Source organism: Sturnira hondurensis, unplaced genomic scaffold (genome assembly GCF_014824575.4).
Source record: "Sturnira hondurensis isolate 20B ecotype Veracruz unplaced genomic scaffold, ASM1482457v3 Scaffold0009449, whole genome shotgun sequence".
NCBI classification, from domain to species: domain Eukaryota; kingdom Metazoa; phylum Chordata; class Mammalia; order Chiroptera; family Phyllostomidae; genus Sturnira; species Sturnira hondurensis.
Genome location: NW_028082080.1, coordinates 796246 through 813078, shown reverse-complemented (window position 1 = coordinate 813078; position 16833 = coordinate 796246). Strand labels below are relative to the sequence as shown.

Here is a 16833-nt window from a genome sequence, read left to right as displayed (position 1 = left end):
CTAGGCGCGCAGGCAGCCCGGAACCAGTCCGGGTGTGGGGCAGACTGACCGAGGTCGCACATACACGCACAGTGAGACGGACCACGCAGGCCCCAGGGGGCGAACCCAGTGGTGGAGGGCCGACGGCGGTGGCACACTGGCGTGCAGTGGAACGAAACGTGTGGGCCTGGTGACGGTGGTGGCTGCGGCGCCGGTGGGGGCCTGTGGTGGGGGCCGCTGCGGCAGGCGGCAGACAGGAAGCCATTGTCCCTCTTTGACCCCGCCCCCACATACAACGTCACAACCCAGCGACTTAGTTGCCCTTCTCTAGTGAACACTTTAGGGCTCCGATCCTGCTAGGCAACAGGCACAAACAGCCCAAAAGATGGCTCAAGAAGAACTCAAAGTCCCAGAGCCAATAACTCTAAGTGACTGAGAAATTGCCAGCCTCTCAGAAGCACAATTCAAGACACTATTTATCAGGATGCTAACAGAACTGGTTGATTATAGTCATAAATTAGAGGAACGTATGAAGGCTAAACTAATTGAAATGAAGGGAGATGTCCAGGAAACCAATAGCGATGGAAAGGAAACTGAGACTCAAATCAATGGAATGGACCAGGAGGTAGAACAAAACATCCCACCAGAAAGGAATGAAGAAATGAGAATTCAAAAAATGAGGAGAGGCTTAGGAACCTCCAGGACATCTTTAAATGTTCCAACATCAGAATTATAGGGGTACCAGAAGGGGGAAAGAAACAGCCACGAGTGGAACACTTATTTGAACAAATAATAAAGGAGAACTTCCCCGGTCTGGCAAAGGACATAGACTTCCAGGAAATCCAGGAAGCTCAGAGAGTGCCAAAGAAGTTGGACCCAAGAAGGAACACACCAAGGCACATCATAATTACATTAGCCAAGACTAAAATGAAGGAGAGAATCCTAGAAGCATCAAGGGATAAGGGGACAGTCACCTACAAAGGAGTACCCATCAGACTGTCAGCGGATTTCTCAAAAGAGACCTTACAGGCAAGAAGGGGCTGGAAAGAAGTATTCCAAGTCATGAAATCCAAAGACCTACAGCCAAGATTGCTTTATCCAGCAAAACTTTCATTTAGAATGGAAGGACAGATAAAGTGCTTCTCAGANAATGGAAGGGCAGATAAAGTGCTTCTTAGATAAGTTCAAGTTCAAGGAGTTCATCATCACCAAGCCCTTATTATGTGAAATGCTAAAGGGACTTATATAAGAAAAAGAAGATGAAAAATATGAACAGTGAAAGGACAGCAAACATACAGTTATTAACAACCACACCTAAAACAAAAGCAAACCAAGAGGACAGCTAGATCAGGAGTGGAACCATAGAAATGAAGAAGACATGGAGGGTTAGCAACAGGGGGGTGGGAGGAGAAGAAGGGGGGAGAAGGCACAGAAAATAGCATAGAGGGTAGGTAGAAAATAGGGGGAGGGTGAGAATAGTGGGGGAAATATAGAATCTAAAGAACTTGAGACACTTGGTTATAAACTAAGAGGGGGAGAATGGTCGGGGAGGGAGTGTGAGGGTGGAGGGGAATGAAGGGGGGGAATAGAACAACTGTAATGGTATAATCAATAAAATATATTAAAAAATAAAAAATAAATAAAAATAAAAAGATTATTTGTTTATTTTTAGACAGAGGAGAAGGGAGAGAGAGGGGGAGAGAAACATCAATGTGTGGTTGCCTCTCATGTGCTGCCCACTGGGGACCTGGCCTGCAACCTAGGCATGCACCCGACTGGGAATGGAACCAGCAACCCCTTGGTTCGCAGTCTAGCACTCTATCCGCTAAACCACACCAGCCAGGGCGTAAAAAGCGGTTTTTTTTGAGACAATCGGGAAAATCTGAACACAGACTGGGTATTAGATAATATTACGGAATTAGTTTTACTAGGTGTGATGATGGTATTGTGTTCTTTAAGTCTGTATCCTCGTAGATACTTAAGTATTTATGGATGGAATTAGGTGACTTAACTTTAAAATGCTCCAGGGAAAAAATGCGGAGGGGAAGAAATGAGAAAGCCTCGTTTCATGAAACTTCATCGAGTAATCTGTTAAAGCTGAGTGATAGCCAAACTGGGACTCATGAAACTGTTCTCTCTATTTTTGTGTATGTTATTCAGCTATTAAGTTATTAAGCTCCAAACACACCCTTCTATACGTGACCTTTTTTGGTACTGGGGTGGGAGTCTGCCATCCGCTCTGCTTGTAGGGGGCGGAAGAGTGAGACTGCACGGCTTGGGGAGGATTGAGGAGCTTAACCATTCTCTTTCCTGTTGCTTTCTAGCAGCTTCCGTCTTCAGTCAACGTCGGTTCCGGAGCAGCTCTTCGCCATTGCACCAGCAGGGTGTTTCCCAGTCTCCAGCTGAATCCAGTTTGGCCTTTTCCAACATTCATAGAGCAAGTCTCATTGTAACCCCATCAGAAACACCAGCATGAGGTGAGCAGTGCCCTTTTCTGAGGTCTGGGGTCCAGCTCCTATGGAGCCTTTCCTTGAAGGTTCTAAATTGTAATAATTATATTCTCTTTACTCTGTACCTGAGCTCTGGAGGTGATAGCAGCTTCTTGTGATTACTTTCTTTATTCTACCTTACTGTTCTATTCACCACTGGAGTTACCGACTTTATACTCACTTAACATTTTTTATATTAAATTATGTCTGTTCAAATAGCTAATGTACTTTTGGACTCCTGGCTGGGGGCTGCTTCTGGGGGTTCATTCCCCAGCATTTCTGGGCAGCCACATGAATGGCAAAGGCAACTACAACATTGGAGTACTGCCACCTCCAATGGCGAGAGAAGCCCTCAGGCAGAGTAATGGAGAGCTAGCAATACGTGCTCCTCTAGGAACAGGGTTGCAGGGGACGGGTGGTGGCATGACAATATTTTTGCTACACAGCCAAATGTCCTTTATAAAAAATTAATTTCTAGTTATACAAGCAGTCATTGTCCTTGAAGGACGTTTAGTTACTAAACACAGGAGTAAGGTCCTCTCAAATCACCATCCAGGATCCCGATTCCCTTCTCTTCCTTCCTCCCCAGAGGTAACAACTGTTATCAGTTATCATTTACATGTTCTATTGTGCATATATGCTCACTAAAACACATGGCATTATTTTGTAGATTTTTTTTGTTTTTATTTAATAGTATACACATCTTTTCACGATTTGCTTTTTTCACCAAAACAATTTGTCTTGGAAGTCATTCCATATTAGGACACATAGATCCACCTCATTTTTAAGTGCTGCGTAATATTCCCTACTGCGAATGTGCTGTTGTTTATTTCACTGTTGCCCTATGTTCCCTATTAACAAAATTCTATGATTATTATCTATATCCTTGTGTCTTTGTACCTGTTTAGGAGTGTTTCTCTAGGGAACATACAGAGTAGTAGAAATGCTGGGTCAGAGAGACTGCATGTTTCATTCATTCATTCATTCATTTATCCATTTATTTATATGTTAGTGGGATGAATAACATGTTTGATTTTTTAATATATATTTTTATTCCTATCCTCCCACTCCCTCCCCTTTAGCAACTATCAGCTTGTTCTCCATGACTCTGGTTCTGTTGTTTATTCATTTGTCTTGTTTTTTTTTTAGATTCCGCATATAAGTGAGATCACATAGTATTTGTCGTTCTGTGTCTCACTTGGCTCACTTAGCATAATACCCTCTAGGTCCATCCATGTGGTCGCAAATGGCAAGATTTCATCCTTTTTTATGGCTGAGCAATAATCCATTATATACTCATTATATACATCTTTATCTCTTCATCCATCTGTGGACACCTAGGTTGCTTCCATATCTTGGCTATTGTAAATAATGCTGCAATGAACATAAGGGTGCATATATCTTTTTGAATTAGTGTCTTTGTTTTCTTTGGATAAATATCTAGAAGTGGAATTCCTGGATCATATGGCAGCTTTATTTTAAATTTTTTTGAGGAACCTCCATTACTGTTTTCCACAGTGGTTGTACCAATTCACAATCTCACCAACAGTACACAAGGGTTCCCTCCACATCCTCACCTACACTTGTTGTTTGTTGATTTATTGATGACAGCCTTTCTGACAGGTATGAGGTGACATCTCATTGTGGTTTTAATTTGTATTTCCCCAATGATTAGTGATGTTGAGCATCTTTTCATGTGTCTCTTGGTTTATTTAGGTCCTCTTCCCATTTTTAAATCAGATTATTTATGTTTTTGGTGTTAAGTTGTATGAGTTCTTTATATAGTTTGGATATTAACTCCTTATTGGGTGTATCATTTGTGAATATGTTTTCCCATTCAGTAGGTTGTCTTTTCATTTAGTTGAAGGATGTGCAAAACCTTTTTAGTTTGATGTAGTCCCGTGTGTTTATTTTTGCTTTGTTTCTCTTGCTCAAGGAGGTATATTAAAAAAGCTATTGCTAAGAGCGATGTCAATGAGTTACTGCCTATGTTTTCTTCTAGGAGTTTTATGGTTTTGGGCCTAACATTTAAGTCTTTAATCTATTTTCAGTTTATTTTTGTATATGGTGTAAGAAAGTGGTTCAGTTTCATTTTTTTTCATGCATGTATCTGCCCAGTTTCACCAACACCATTTATTGAAGTGACTCTCTTTACCCCATTGTATATCCTTGCCTCCTTTGTCATATATATATATATTAATTGACCATATAACCAAGGATTCATTCCTGGGCTTTCTATTCTATTCCATTGATTTATATGTTTTAATGCTAGTACCATAGTGTTTTGATTAATTGTAGCTTTGTATTATAGTTTGATTTTAGGGAGAACAATACCTCTCACTTTGTCTTTCTCAAGATTTCTTTGGCTATTCGGGATCTTTTGTGGTTCTATGTAAATTGTAGGATTGGTTCTAATTCTCAGAAGAACCCCGTGGGTAATTTAATAGGGATTGTATTGAATCTGTATATTATTTTATGTATTAAGGATATTTAACAATAGTAATCCTTGAAATCCATGAACAAGGTATATTTTCCATTTATTTGCAGCTTCTTCCATTTATTTTGTAAATTAAATTAATTGGGGTGACATTGGTTAATAAAATTATATAGGTTTCAGGTGTATACTTCTATAATAGATCATCTGTATACTGTATTGTGTTTTCACCATGCAAAGTCCAGTATACTTCCATCAGCATTTATTCCCTCTATGTTTTCTTCTATTTCCTCCCAGTCCCCCCACCCCCGCCCTTTCAATGTCTTTTTTTTAAAGACTTTATTTATTTATCATTAGAGGGAAAGGGAAGGAGAGAGAGAGAGAGAAATGTCAATGTATGATTGCCTCTTCTGTGTCCCCTGCTGGGAACTGGCCTGCAACCCAGGCATGTGCCCTGACTGGGAATCAAATCGTGATCCTTTGGTTCTTAGGCTCAATGTCTTATAGTTCTCAGAGTATATGTCTTTCACGTCTTCAGTTAATTTTTTAAAAATATTTTTTTATTTATTTTTAGAGAGAGGAAAGGAAGGAGAAAGAGAAGGAGAGAAATATCAGTGTATGGTTGCCTCTCACGCACCCCTTACTGGGAACCTGGCCCTCAACCCAGGCATGTGCCCTGACTGGGAATCGAACCTGTGACCCTTTGGTTCACAACCTGGCACTCAGTTCACTGAGCCACACCAGCTAGAGCTCTTTGGTTAAATTTTTATTCAATTGTAAATAGGATTGTTTTCTTAATTTTCTCTTCTGATCTTTTGTTATTGATATATAGAAATGCAACAGATGTCTGTATATTGAGTCTGTATCCTACAACTTTACTGAGTCATTTTATTAGTTCTAATAGTTTTTTTTGTAGAGTCTTGAGGGTTTTCTATGTATAGTATGTCAACGGCAAATAATGTGAGTCTTCTTTTCCAATTTGGATGCCTTTTATTTCTTTTTCTTGTCTGATTGCTGGGGCTATGATAATGCATTTTTAAAAAAATTTAATTATTTTTCAAGTACAGTTTTCTGTCTATTACTCCCATCCCATCCCACCCCTGTGCTCCCCCCTCCCTCCCATTTCCACCCTTCTCAGTGGTTGTCCATGTATCCTTTATATATGCTCCTCTAAATCCCTCCCCTATTTCCCCTGAAATTCCCTCCCCTCTCCCCTCTGGTCACTGTCATCCTGTTCTCTATTTCAGTGTCTTTGGTTATATTTTGCTTGCTTGTTTGTTTTGTTGTTTAGCTTCCTGTTAAAGGTGAGATCCTATGGTATTTGTCCTTCAACACCTGGCTTATTTCACTTAGCATAATGCTTTCCAGTTCCATCCATGCTGTTGCAAGGTAGGAGCTCCTTCTTTCTTTCTGCAGCATAAAATTCCACTGTGTATATGTACCATAGTTTTTTGATCCATTCATTTACTGACGGGCACCTAGGTTGCTTCCAACTCTTGGCTATTGTAAATTGTGCTGCTGTGAACATCCGGGTGCATATGTTCTTTGGGATTGTTCTTTTAGGGTTCTTAGGATACAATCCTAGCAGTGGAATTGCTGGGTCAAAAGGCAAGTCCAATTTTAGTTTTCTGAGAAAATTCCATACTGTTTTCCATAATGGTTGTACCAGTCTGCAATCCCACCAACAGTGGACCAGAGTCCCCTTTTCCCCACACCCTCTCCAACATTTGTTGTTTATTGCTTTGTTTATGATAGCCATTCTCACCGGTGTAAAATGGTATCTCATTGTGCTTTTAATTTGCATCTCGTGAGAACTGGACAGCTACATGCAAAAAAATGAAACTCGAGCACCAACTTATACCATACACCAAAATAAATTCAAGATGGATAGAAGACTTAAATATAAGCTGCAACACCATTAAAGTCCTAGAGGAGAACATTGGCAGGAAAATCTCAGATATTTCACGCAGCAACATTTTTACTGATATGTCCCCTAGAGCAAGGAATATAAAGGAAAGAATAAACAAATGGGATCTCATCAAAATTAAAAGCTTCTGCGCGGCTAAAGAAAACAACGTCAAAATAAAAAGACAACCAACTGTATGGGAAAACATATTTGCCAATGATACCTCAGACAAAGGTTTAATCTCCAAAATATACAAAGAACTCACACGACTTCACTCTAAGAAGATAACTAACCCAATTAAAAAATGGGGAAAGGGCTTGAACAGACACTGCAAGGAGGACATACAGAGGATCCAGAGACACATGAAGAGATGCTCAATATTGCTTGCTATCAGAGAATGCATATTTTGAAGCTTGCATTAAATGTTAAAAATATGGCCCTGGCTGGTGTAGCTCAGTGGATTGAGCTCGGGCCTGCGAACCAGGGTATCGTGGTTCGATTCCAAGTCAGGGTACATGCCTGGGTTGCAGGCCAGTTCCCATTCCCGGCAGGGGACGCACGAGAGGCAACCTTACATTGATGTTTCTCTCTCTCTCTCTCCTTCCCTTCCCCTCTAAGACAAATAAATAAAAAAGTGTTAAAAATATGTCCTCCAAAATGTGGTTCCAATTTATAAGCTTTGATACTGTGACTTATAAGAAATATAAATTTGATCTTCATCCCTGTTTCACAGAAGCTCCTTAAACCCTTAGAATTTCTGAAGTCACAGAGCAACAGAGGTGTCTTTTGTTATGTTAAAGATGTGACTTTTGGAAAGATCCTAGGAATGGGAGCTCCTTGGCAGTGGAACCAGCCTGGTGATGAGAGTCGGAAGGTTCAGTCCCACCCCCTGACCTCTGGNGGAGGGGAGGGGAGGGGAACTGGAGGTTGACTCAATTACCAGTGGCCAATGAGTTAATCAATCATGCTATGTAATGAAGCCTCCATAAAACCTCCATAAAAAGCCAGGCTTCAGAGAGCTTACAGGTTGGTGAACATGTGGAGATCTATGGAAACCGGGGCTCCTGGAGAGGGCATGGAAGCAGCTCACCCTTTCCCCACACCTTGCCCTATGCATCTCTTCCATCTGGCTGTTCCTGAGTCGTATTCTTTTATAATAAACCGGTAATCTAGTAAGTAAATGTTTTTCCAAGTTCTGTGAGCCAATCTACCAAATTAATTTAATCCAAGGAAGGGTCGCAGGAACCTAGCCAGTTGGTCAGATGCATGGTTAAGCAGCATAGGCTTGTGACTGTGTCTGAAGTGAGGGTTCGGGGTCTGGGGCAGTCTTGTAGGACTGAACTCTTAATCGGTGATATCTAATGCAATATCCAGGCAGATACTGTTAGAACTGAGTTGAATTCTTAGACATCCTGCTGGTGTCTGAGTATTGCTTGGTGTGTGGGTAGCCTCCCCATCTCCCACATACTTCGGAGTTGGTTTCTGGAATGCAAGATGGTTTGTGTTAGTGGAATAGGACTTGCTAGAATGGCCCTGGCTCACCAAAACATGTAGTCTGGGAAGAGAAAGGATGAAAGGAAGACTGATAATTCCTGGGTGGCCACATGGTCACCCATGGTATGGAGCAGCAGCTGTTTTGCAATATGACTAGCGAGGGCTCCAACCCTCAGGGAGCTGATTTACTGGATACATATAGAAATGCAACTAATACGAAAAAGGCAAAATATTCTATCCCCTTCCCCCCTGGTTATTGTTATCTGTAATAGCTGAACTAAAAGTAGACAGTGCTGGGTCGAACTTTGATACTAGACCAAGCTCAGACTTTATTGAGTCAAGAGTTTCGACCACTAGCCTCAAAGCCAGCCTCAAATAAAAATCAACGCGGGCGAAAGGGTAAAACCCCCCAAAACTGAAACCAGAGTGGGTAGGTCAGTATCACCAGCTTCCAGAGGGAACTAGCTGCTGAAATGGGTTGTGATAGTAACTAATTTTGGAGCTGTCTTTGGTTTTGAATGCTGTCGAGTGGGGGAGCGTGTTTGGGTTGATGATACAGGACCTACAGCTGACTATTGAACAATCACAGATGGTTATAAGTGATTGAGACACAGAAGAGGGTTATTTCCTGGAGTACATAGACAGTTTGGTGAACTGGATAAAAGACCACTGGAAGGCCTGTTTGCCCAGAGAAGGGGGACTGTCCAGCTCCCCTTATAAACGCCAAGTGGAACAGCCCAAATGAAGCTGCCGAAAATGCTTCATTTGTGAGCTATGTGGGACTGACTTTATGATAACTGGGATATTCACCTGTCAAATATGTCCATAATTCACGTCATAGCAAATGCTGTGGTGAAGAAGACCACTTTCACATGGGCACTAATATAACCTTATGTTGCAAAATGAAAAAACAGTTTGGGAAGCCTCATGGAATTTGCTCTCTTCAGGTTTCCCTCATGGGCCTTACAGATGCTAATAGAAACATTGGGTTAATTAACAAGAGAATGGGAATAGGTTGAGGAGGAGAGTCTAGGGACTCTTCCCAACTAGGTGGAAGCGTTTAAAAGTTTAGAAAGAAATGAAGGTGAATAAAGTGAATATTGATACAGGCAAAAAAGAAACAGAAAAGAGAGTTTCAGGACTCTTCCTAACATGTTGGCAATCCTTAGATGGTTATTAAGAAATGGGATGAATAAAGTAGAAGTTGATGTTAAGACAAAGGTTTTAATACAGGACTACCTAAGGTTGGGTGGGCCAAAGGGACCCCCTCTTGGTCCCCCAATATTAAAGGGCCCCAATTAAGTCTGCTCTATTTAGCCCATGTGGAAATGTGTTAAAAGTTGGGAGGAAAAAATTGCAATGAGAAATCTGAGTAGCAATCTGTTGGGACAGTAGTTAGGTGTATTAATCAAAGTAAAGATTGATAAAAGGGCAGGGTCTTTTGGCTTGACCCCTCACTGGGAACCTAAAGCAATTGCACAATATGGTTTAAAATGATCAGGGGGTGGAGAAGAGATATTCCCAGGGCTCCTTGACGTGAGAGTCCTACTGAACTGCGGCACCAAAACCCTTTGGTGAAGCCCTTCCTTGGGCTACAACTAGATGTTGAGAGAAAGTTTAAAAAATGTAATGGTAGGTAGGATTACGAAAGTCTAAGCAAGTATGATGTCAACTTTATCTGAATTTTTTATGGGAATGGATATTGTCTGGTTTAAAAACACTTCCCATACCTAATCTTGTAAAATCAAAACCTGTTGATGAAGTCTTAATGGAGGCTACAGAGAAGTGTGAGGGTTGGTGGAAATAAGGTAAAAAGTTCGTAGGAGAATTAGGGTGTTTGAACATGCTTTATGTGAAATGGTTGTATTTTTTTTAAATTGAGATATATATTGACATACAACATTAATTTCAGGTGTACAACATAATGATTTGACATTTGCGTATATTGGGAAATGCATCTTTCTTTATCTGATTGTATTATGGGGATTGGTTTGTATCTGACTGAGGAATGTTTGCCTTACCTAGTATTTTAAAACAGAAGCATGTAAACCCGCCCTTCAAGCAGTATTAATTGGATGTGCTAAATGGGAACGAGTGAGATTGCTTGAGCCCACACAGTGTTGAATAGAAGCTGGAGCGCTGGTGGAGTGCAGATTCTCTGCAACAGTCCCTTGTGCAGCTTCAATTGGGGTTTATGGCAAGAGCCTGAGAGTGCCTCCTAGTTATGATTACTGGTCCTTTGGACTAAAGAATCTCCATTTGAGGGGTGTTTACTACCTTGTTATTGGAAATTATTAACTGAAGTTACCCCTATTACAGAAGGACATAATGTGATCTTAAAACCTGAAGTAGCCATAATGTCTAGGATGATGTTGGAGAAGTGAATGGCAGTGCCCAGAAGAGCGCCATCATGATGTGGAAATGGTTTATACAGGACCATGCTGCCTGGGGAATGCAAGGAGGAGATATTCACTAGCAGGGAGTCTCTTCTTCCCTAGGACTGACTCTGGATCCATGTGAGAAGCTGTTGAATTCTGTTTTCATTTGGACAGTACCCTATAAATGGCTTTTGACTGACAAAGAGCTGCTTGGTTTATGGATAGCAGTTCCAAGGTAAAATGGATAACGTCCTATTTGGAAAGGCCACCACTGCTATTGAAGAAAGTGAAAACAAATCAGCCTGGTGGTCTGAATTGCATGCTTTTTCCCAGCAGTTATGGAAGACCTGAATGGTGGTAAAAGCCCCTCTTAAGGTTATTACTGACCTGTGTTCAGGCAGGCAGGCAGTGGAAACCTGGCCCATTAAAGGGATGCCCGTTCAGGGCATGGCCCAATGGGAATTTGAGAGGTGCATTAAAGTAGGACATGTTGATGCCCATCAGTAGAACTCTTCCAGATTTGGAGGGTAACTGGAATCCACAACCAACTATGCCTGGGTGTTCCCTTGAGATAGCCAGCTAGTCCATGAAGTAGCAGGCGTTGGGGTCTGGAACAATGCAGAGATGGGGCTGATTCTAGCCATATTCCTCTTGTATTGTCTGAGGCATGAAATGTTAGTAAAAACTATTCTGTCAGCAAAAGAGAGAGTGCAAAAATGGCTGTGACAGATTCCCTGGGAAGAAGGCCCTGAACATAGCTGGCAAGTCAGACTGATGCTGATAGCCCTGAGGGGCTACAGATGGGTCCTGACAGTAGTAGACACTCACTGTAGACCACACTTTGCTTACCTAGTGGTAGATCTATATGCTCTGAGAGTTATCACAGACCTGAACAGAAGATACTGCACCATTTTGGATGGCCCACCAGGAATATACTTTGCAACCCAAGTCCAACAATGGGCAGAGATATTCTCCTCAGAGTAATAGTTTGACAGAGAATTGGAATGGGCAGATAAAACAGTGGTTGTCTAAAACTAGGAGATAAAAGCATGAAGGCCTGGCTTACACACTTTCATGAGTGTGTGCTCACACTCAATATGAACATGAGTTGGGGCTAAAGGAGTGTTTACTGGATAGATTTTCCTTTTATTTGGTGGATCTGGGAGAGTGAGGGTAGGAAAGGTGCTGGTATTCTTTCTTATCCACATCAACTTCCCCCCCCCCCTACTTGATACAATAGTAGCAGGACCAGGGTTGCAACTATAAGGGCCGGAAACGGATGATTTCTAAACAAGAAACACAGTAACTGCATTTTTAACCTTTATGTCAGAATTCCGAGGGTCTGATGGGACAGGAAGGATGTGCCTTAGATAAATTGGGGCTAACAGTGAATGCAGCTCTATTGCCTGGTGGTAAAGACAGCCCACTCATTGATTTTGCACCTGTGTGACCTTACTCTAATATGAACAGGAGTGCACTAAGGAGGAAGCACTTGCTAGACTAGTATTGCAGCCTGCAATCTAGGCCAGTAGAGTGGCCAAACCTAATGTCCCTTCCAGAGGTGGAAAAGCTTGGGCATAAGTGGAGAGGGGGAAAAATAGTAGCTGAGGGTAGGGGATGAATAAATGGGGTATGTAATGGGAGAAATCCAATATTATATTAACATCTTAAAAGAGATTCAGAGCAGGAGATAATATTGTCTCATAACTGGATTATACCAGATGCCTGAAAAGGTTAAGCCATACATTGTGGAGACCACTCCTGCTTTTGGAACCTGACAAGATCAAACAGAAACCTGCAGACCTGGGTGGCCTCACCCTGGGAAATATTTTTTATATGAGATGAAGCTGGACTGGGTACTTATTAATGACTGAATGAGATTCTAGTAATGTGCAAGTATCCTTTGACTTTTGTAGTTGTTTTGCTGTTTAAGGGATCAGTGTTTCAAGACCGGGGGTTGACTGTGATATTGCAATTTATAGGAAGTATATATTTGGTCTTCATCCCTCTTTATGGCAAAGAGATCCTAAAACCCTTGGAATGTCCTAAGTGGCTAATGCAACTGAGGTGTCTTTTGTTGTTAATGAGGTGGCTTGCACTGGGCCTAAGGGTGGAGGCTGGTTTGCCAGGGGTTGGAACTCTTAGTCCCATCCCTCTCTTCCTCCAGGGGAGAAGGGAAAAGGGGATGGAGGTTGTATCAGTCACTAATTGCAAATCATTTAATCAGTTGTGACTATGTAATGAAGCCTCCATAAAATCCCAAAAGGGCAAGGTCCAGAGAGCTTCTGAGTTGGTGAACCTGAAATTTGGGGAGAATAGCCCTCCTGGAGAGGGCATGGAAGTTTTGTGCCCCTTCCCCATATCTTGCCCTTTGCATCTCTTCCATGTGGTTGTTTCCGAGTCATATTGCTTTATAATAAACTGGTAACTAGTAAGTGGAATATTTGTTTTTTCTTCAATGTGTGTGTGTATATATATATATTTATATATTTATCTTTATTATATTTTTTCCATTAACATTTAGTCCCCTTATATCTCCTCCCCCCAGCAATCACCACACTGTTATCCATGTTCATGAGTATTTTTTCCTCTTTCCTCAATCCTTCCACCCCTAACCCTTCTCCCCCACCGCCCCCCATCTGTTTTCCATCCATGAGTCTGTCTCTCTTTTGCTTGTTAGTTCAGTTTGTTCACTAGATTCCACATGAGTGAAATTATATGGTATTTGTCTTTTTCTGACTGGGTTATTTCACTTAGCATAATACCCCTCTAGGGCCATTCAAGTTGTTGCAAATAACAAGATTTCATTCTTTTTTATGGCTGAGTAATACTTTGTTGTATATATGTACCACATCTTTTCTTTTAGATTGATTTTAGGTAGAGGGGAAGGGAGGGAAAGAGAGAGAGAGAGAGAAACATCAGAAACATCAATCAGTTGCCTCCTGTATGTGCCCCAATGAGGGACCAAATCTGCATCCCTTCCTTTATGGGGTGATGCTCCAGCCGAGCTGTACCAGCTAGGGCCCACGTTTTCTTTGTCCATATATCGATGAATACATAGGTTGCTTCCGTATCTTGGCTATTGTAGATAATGCAGCTAATGAACATAGGGATAAATATATCTTTTTGAATAATGTTTTGGATTTCTTCAGCTAAATACCCACAAGTAGAATCGCTGGGTCACATGGTAGTTCTATTTTTAATTTTTTGAAAAACTTCCATACTGTGTTCCATAGTGACTGCACCAGTCTGCATTCCCACTAACCGTGCAGGAGGGTTCCCTTTTTGCCACATCCTCACCAATACTTCTTTGTTGAGCTATTGATGATAGCTACTCTGACTAGTGTGAGGTAATATCTCTTTGGGGTTTTAATTTATATTTCTCTGAATGATTAGGATGTTGAGTATCTTTTCATATGTCTGTTGTCCTCTTGGGAGAGATGTCTGTTCAGGTCCTCATCCCATTTTTTAATCATATTGGGGGTTTTTTTGTTTGTTTTGGGTTTTTGGTATTAAGTTGTATGAGTTTTTTATATAAGTTTGGATATTAACTCTTTATTAAATATCTTCTCCCATTCAGTAGGTTGTCTTCTCATTTTGTTGATGGTTCAACTGAGTAGTCTTAAAGTGTCTTTGTGTCAAGTGATCAAGCAGTCCCTATGCCGCAGCATGGTTGGCCGACACAATTGTGGCTGTTAAGCTGGTAGGAAATAATGAGGCCAAATAAATTTAGATGGCATAGTGCTTACAACATAAACAAGGTCAGCATGGTGTCAACTCCCCATGTCCCTAGTCCCACAGGGTAACATCGAACATGAGGCAAATACAGACCACCAGAATAAGCCTCTGCCATAGAGAAGCCTATTCTAAACCACAGCCAGGCAGTTTCATAGGCAGCCACAGAAGCCAGCAGCTGTACCATAGCAGAGCAGTAGAGAAGGGGGAAAGGGTTGCCCTCCCCCAAACCAGGGAGAGGAATGAGAAATGGCCTTGTGGCCGTCTCCCACAAGATAGGGATGAAAAACTTCCTTGCAGCTCCCTACCCTTATCTCCCCTTGTTCTGTGAGGAGGAATCACAGAGCATTTTGCCAAGAGTCGGGTCAGAATACAGACAAGCAAGCCTTTCTTATGTGACCTACATGGAGTTGTGCAAGGTCATCAGCATATTATAATTGAGTTTTTCTCCTGCACTTTGTTATGCAAAGCCTTTTTCAGTCTTTTATTATTTGGAATATAGAAGTGGTCAGCTTTTCTAACCCTGTATTCCCAAATTTCATTTCTGCCTTTGAACCAGCCAATTATTACCCGAGCTTTTTCTTTTTCTTGCAATACCTTGCTGAAGATAGCGAGTAAGGTACCAGAGCCATGATCATTGTAGCGAGCTGCAAGAGGAGAAAAGCATATAGGAGTATAATTGGAAGGTTTACATGGGCAGACTTAAAGTGGCACATGAAATTTGTTCTCATATTCTATTGCTTATAATTTCATCATATGACCACACCTAATAGCAGGGGAGGCTGGGAAGTATGTGCCCAGGACAAAAAGGAAACCATGGATTAGGTGAGCAGCCAGCAATCTCTGCCACAGGGTGCTGTGGAATAGTGTATTGGCAATGCAGGTGGTTGGGAAGTGGCTGAATTCAGGTTTTATATTGAAGGGTAGACATACCAGAATTTGTTGACACCAAAGCTTTTGGCCTGAGTAATTGGAAGAATAGCATTGCCATATACTGAGATGGTAAAGATTATCAAGAACTCAGTTTTAGGCATGCGTTTTTTGAAGTGCTTGTTAGCATCCACGTGGAGACATTAAATAAGTAATTGTATATACATGTTTAGAGTTCAAAAATTGGTCAGGACTGAAAATATAAATTTGGGGGCCCTCAAAATATAGATGGTGCCATTGGATGACACTAACTGCATATATCTAATAATGCTAAATTCATTTTTAATGCAAAGCATGTTTTCACATCTTCATTTTTTAAAAGATTTTATTTATTTATTTTTAGAAAGAGGTAGAGGGAGGGAGGTAGAAAGAGAAGGAGAAAAACATAGAAGTGAGAGAGAAACATTGACCCGTTGCCTCTCCTATCCCCCCAAACAGGAACCTGGCCTGCAACCCAGGTATGTGCCCTGACCTGGAATCCATGTATGTTACACCTTTTGTAATTGCCCCACATTTCTTAAATATTCTGTTCTGTGTTTTTCACTCTTTTTTTCCTGATTATATTTCAGTTTTGTAAGTTTCTGTTAACATATATTGAAGCTCGTTTACTCTTTTCTTGGCCATGTCCAGTCTACTGATGACCCCATCAAAGTCATTCTTCACTTTTTTATTCTAGCATTTCCTTTTAATTCATATTGTTTCCAATTCTCTGCATACATTATTCATCTGTTCTTACATGTTGTCCACTTTTCCCATTAGAGCTCTTAGCATATTAATCATAAATTTTTAAAATTCCTGGTTGATTCTAATATCTCTGCCACATTTGAGTTTAGTTCTGATGCTCTGTCTTTTCAAACTGTTTTTTGTCTTTTGGTATGCCTCGTAATTTTAGATTGAAAGCCAAACATGAAGTACTTGGAAAGGAACTGTGGTAAATGGCCCTTTAGTGATGGGGAGATAATGGGTGGGGGAGGGGAAGCATCCTATAGTCCTGTGAATGATTAGGTCTCAGTCTTTTAATTAGCCTGGTTCCCTCCCCTGACCTTGAGAAGACCTTCTTATCCCTTCTCCATCCTCCCTTTAAGGTGAGACTGGATGGCTAGAGGAGGCTGGAGTTGAGTATTTACTTCCTCTCCCCCATGTGGAAGGATAGAAGTATAGCCCCCCTACCCCCATCTCTGGTAATAGACAAGGTGGTTAGGCACTGGTGGGAAAAAAGTCTCCCTTGAGGTCAGATATTTGTTAAGGAGAACTGACTGTTCTGAGCAATTTCAAAAAAGTTACTTTCCCTTTCCCTTCTGAGAAGCTGGAAGGGATTTTTCTCCAGCCTATGCTCTGAAAACCTGGTAGAGCTCCTGGAGGTAAAACTTACAGTATTACCTCCACCCTCCTAAGACTGTCTCCCCACAACCTGCGGAGTTTTGTAGCTTGTCCACACTGAGTCTCTAGCAATTCATCAACGACAGCTTGTTTTTCTACCCTGGTATT

At 41.3% G+C, this 16833-nt stretch overlaps 1 protein-coding gene across 1 annotated transcript in view; it reads left to right on the top strand.

The window, feature by feature from the left end:
- The first annotated feature begins 2320 nt into the window (after positions 1–2320).
- USP9X (ubiquitin specific peptidase 9 X-linked) overlaps positions 2321–16833 on the top strand; it is a 137577-nt gene continuing 123064 nt past the window's right edge. The window contains exon 1 of the mRNA XM_037057129.1: positions 2321–2456. The gene's annotated coding sequence lies outside the window, so the exon portion shown is untranslated. The remainder of the gene's footprint in view (positions 2457–16833) is intronic.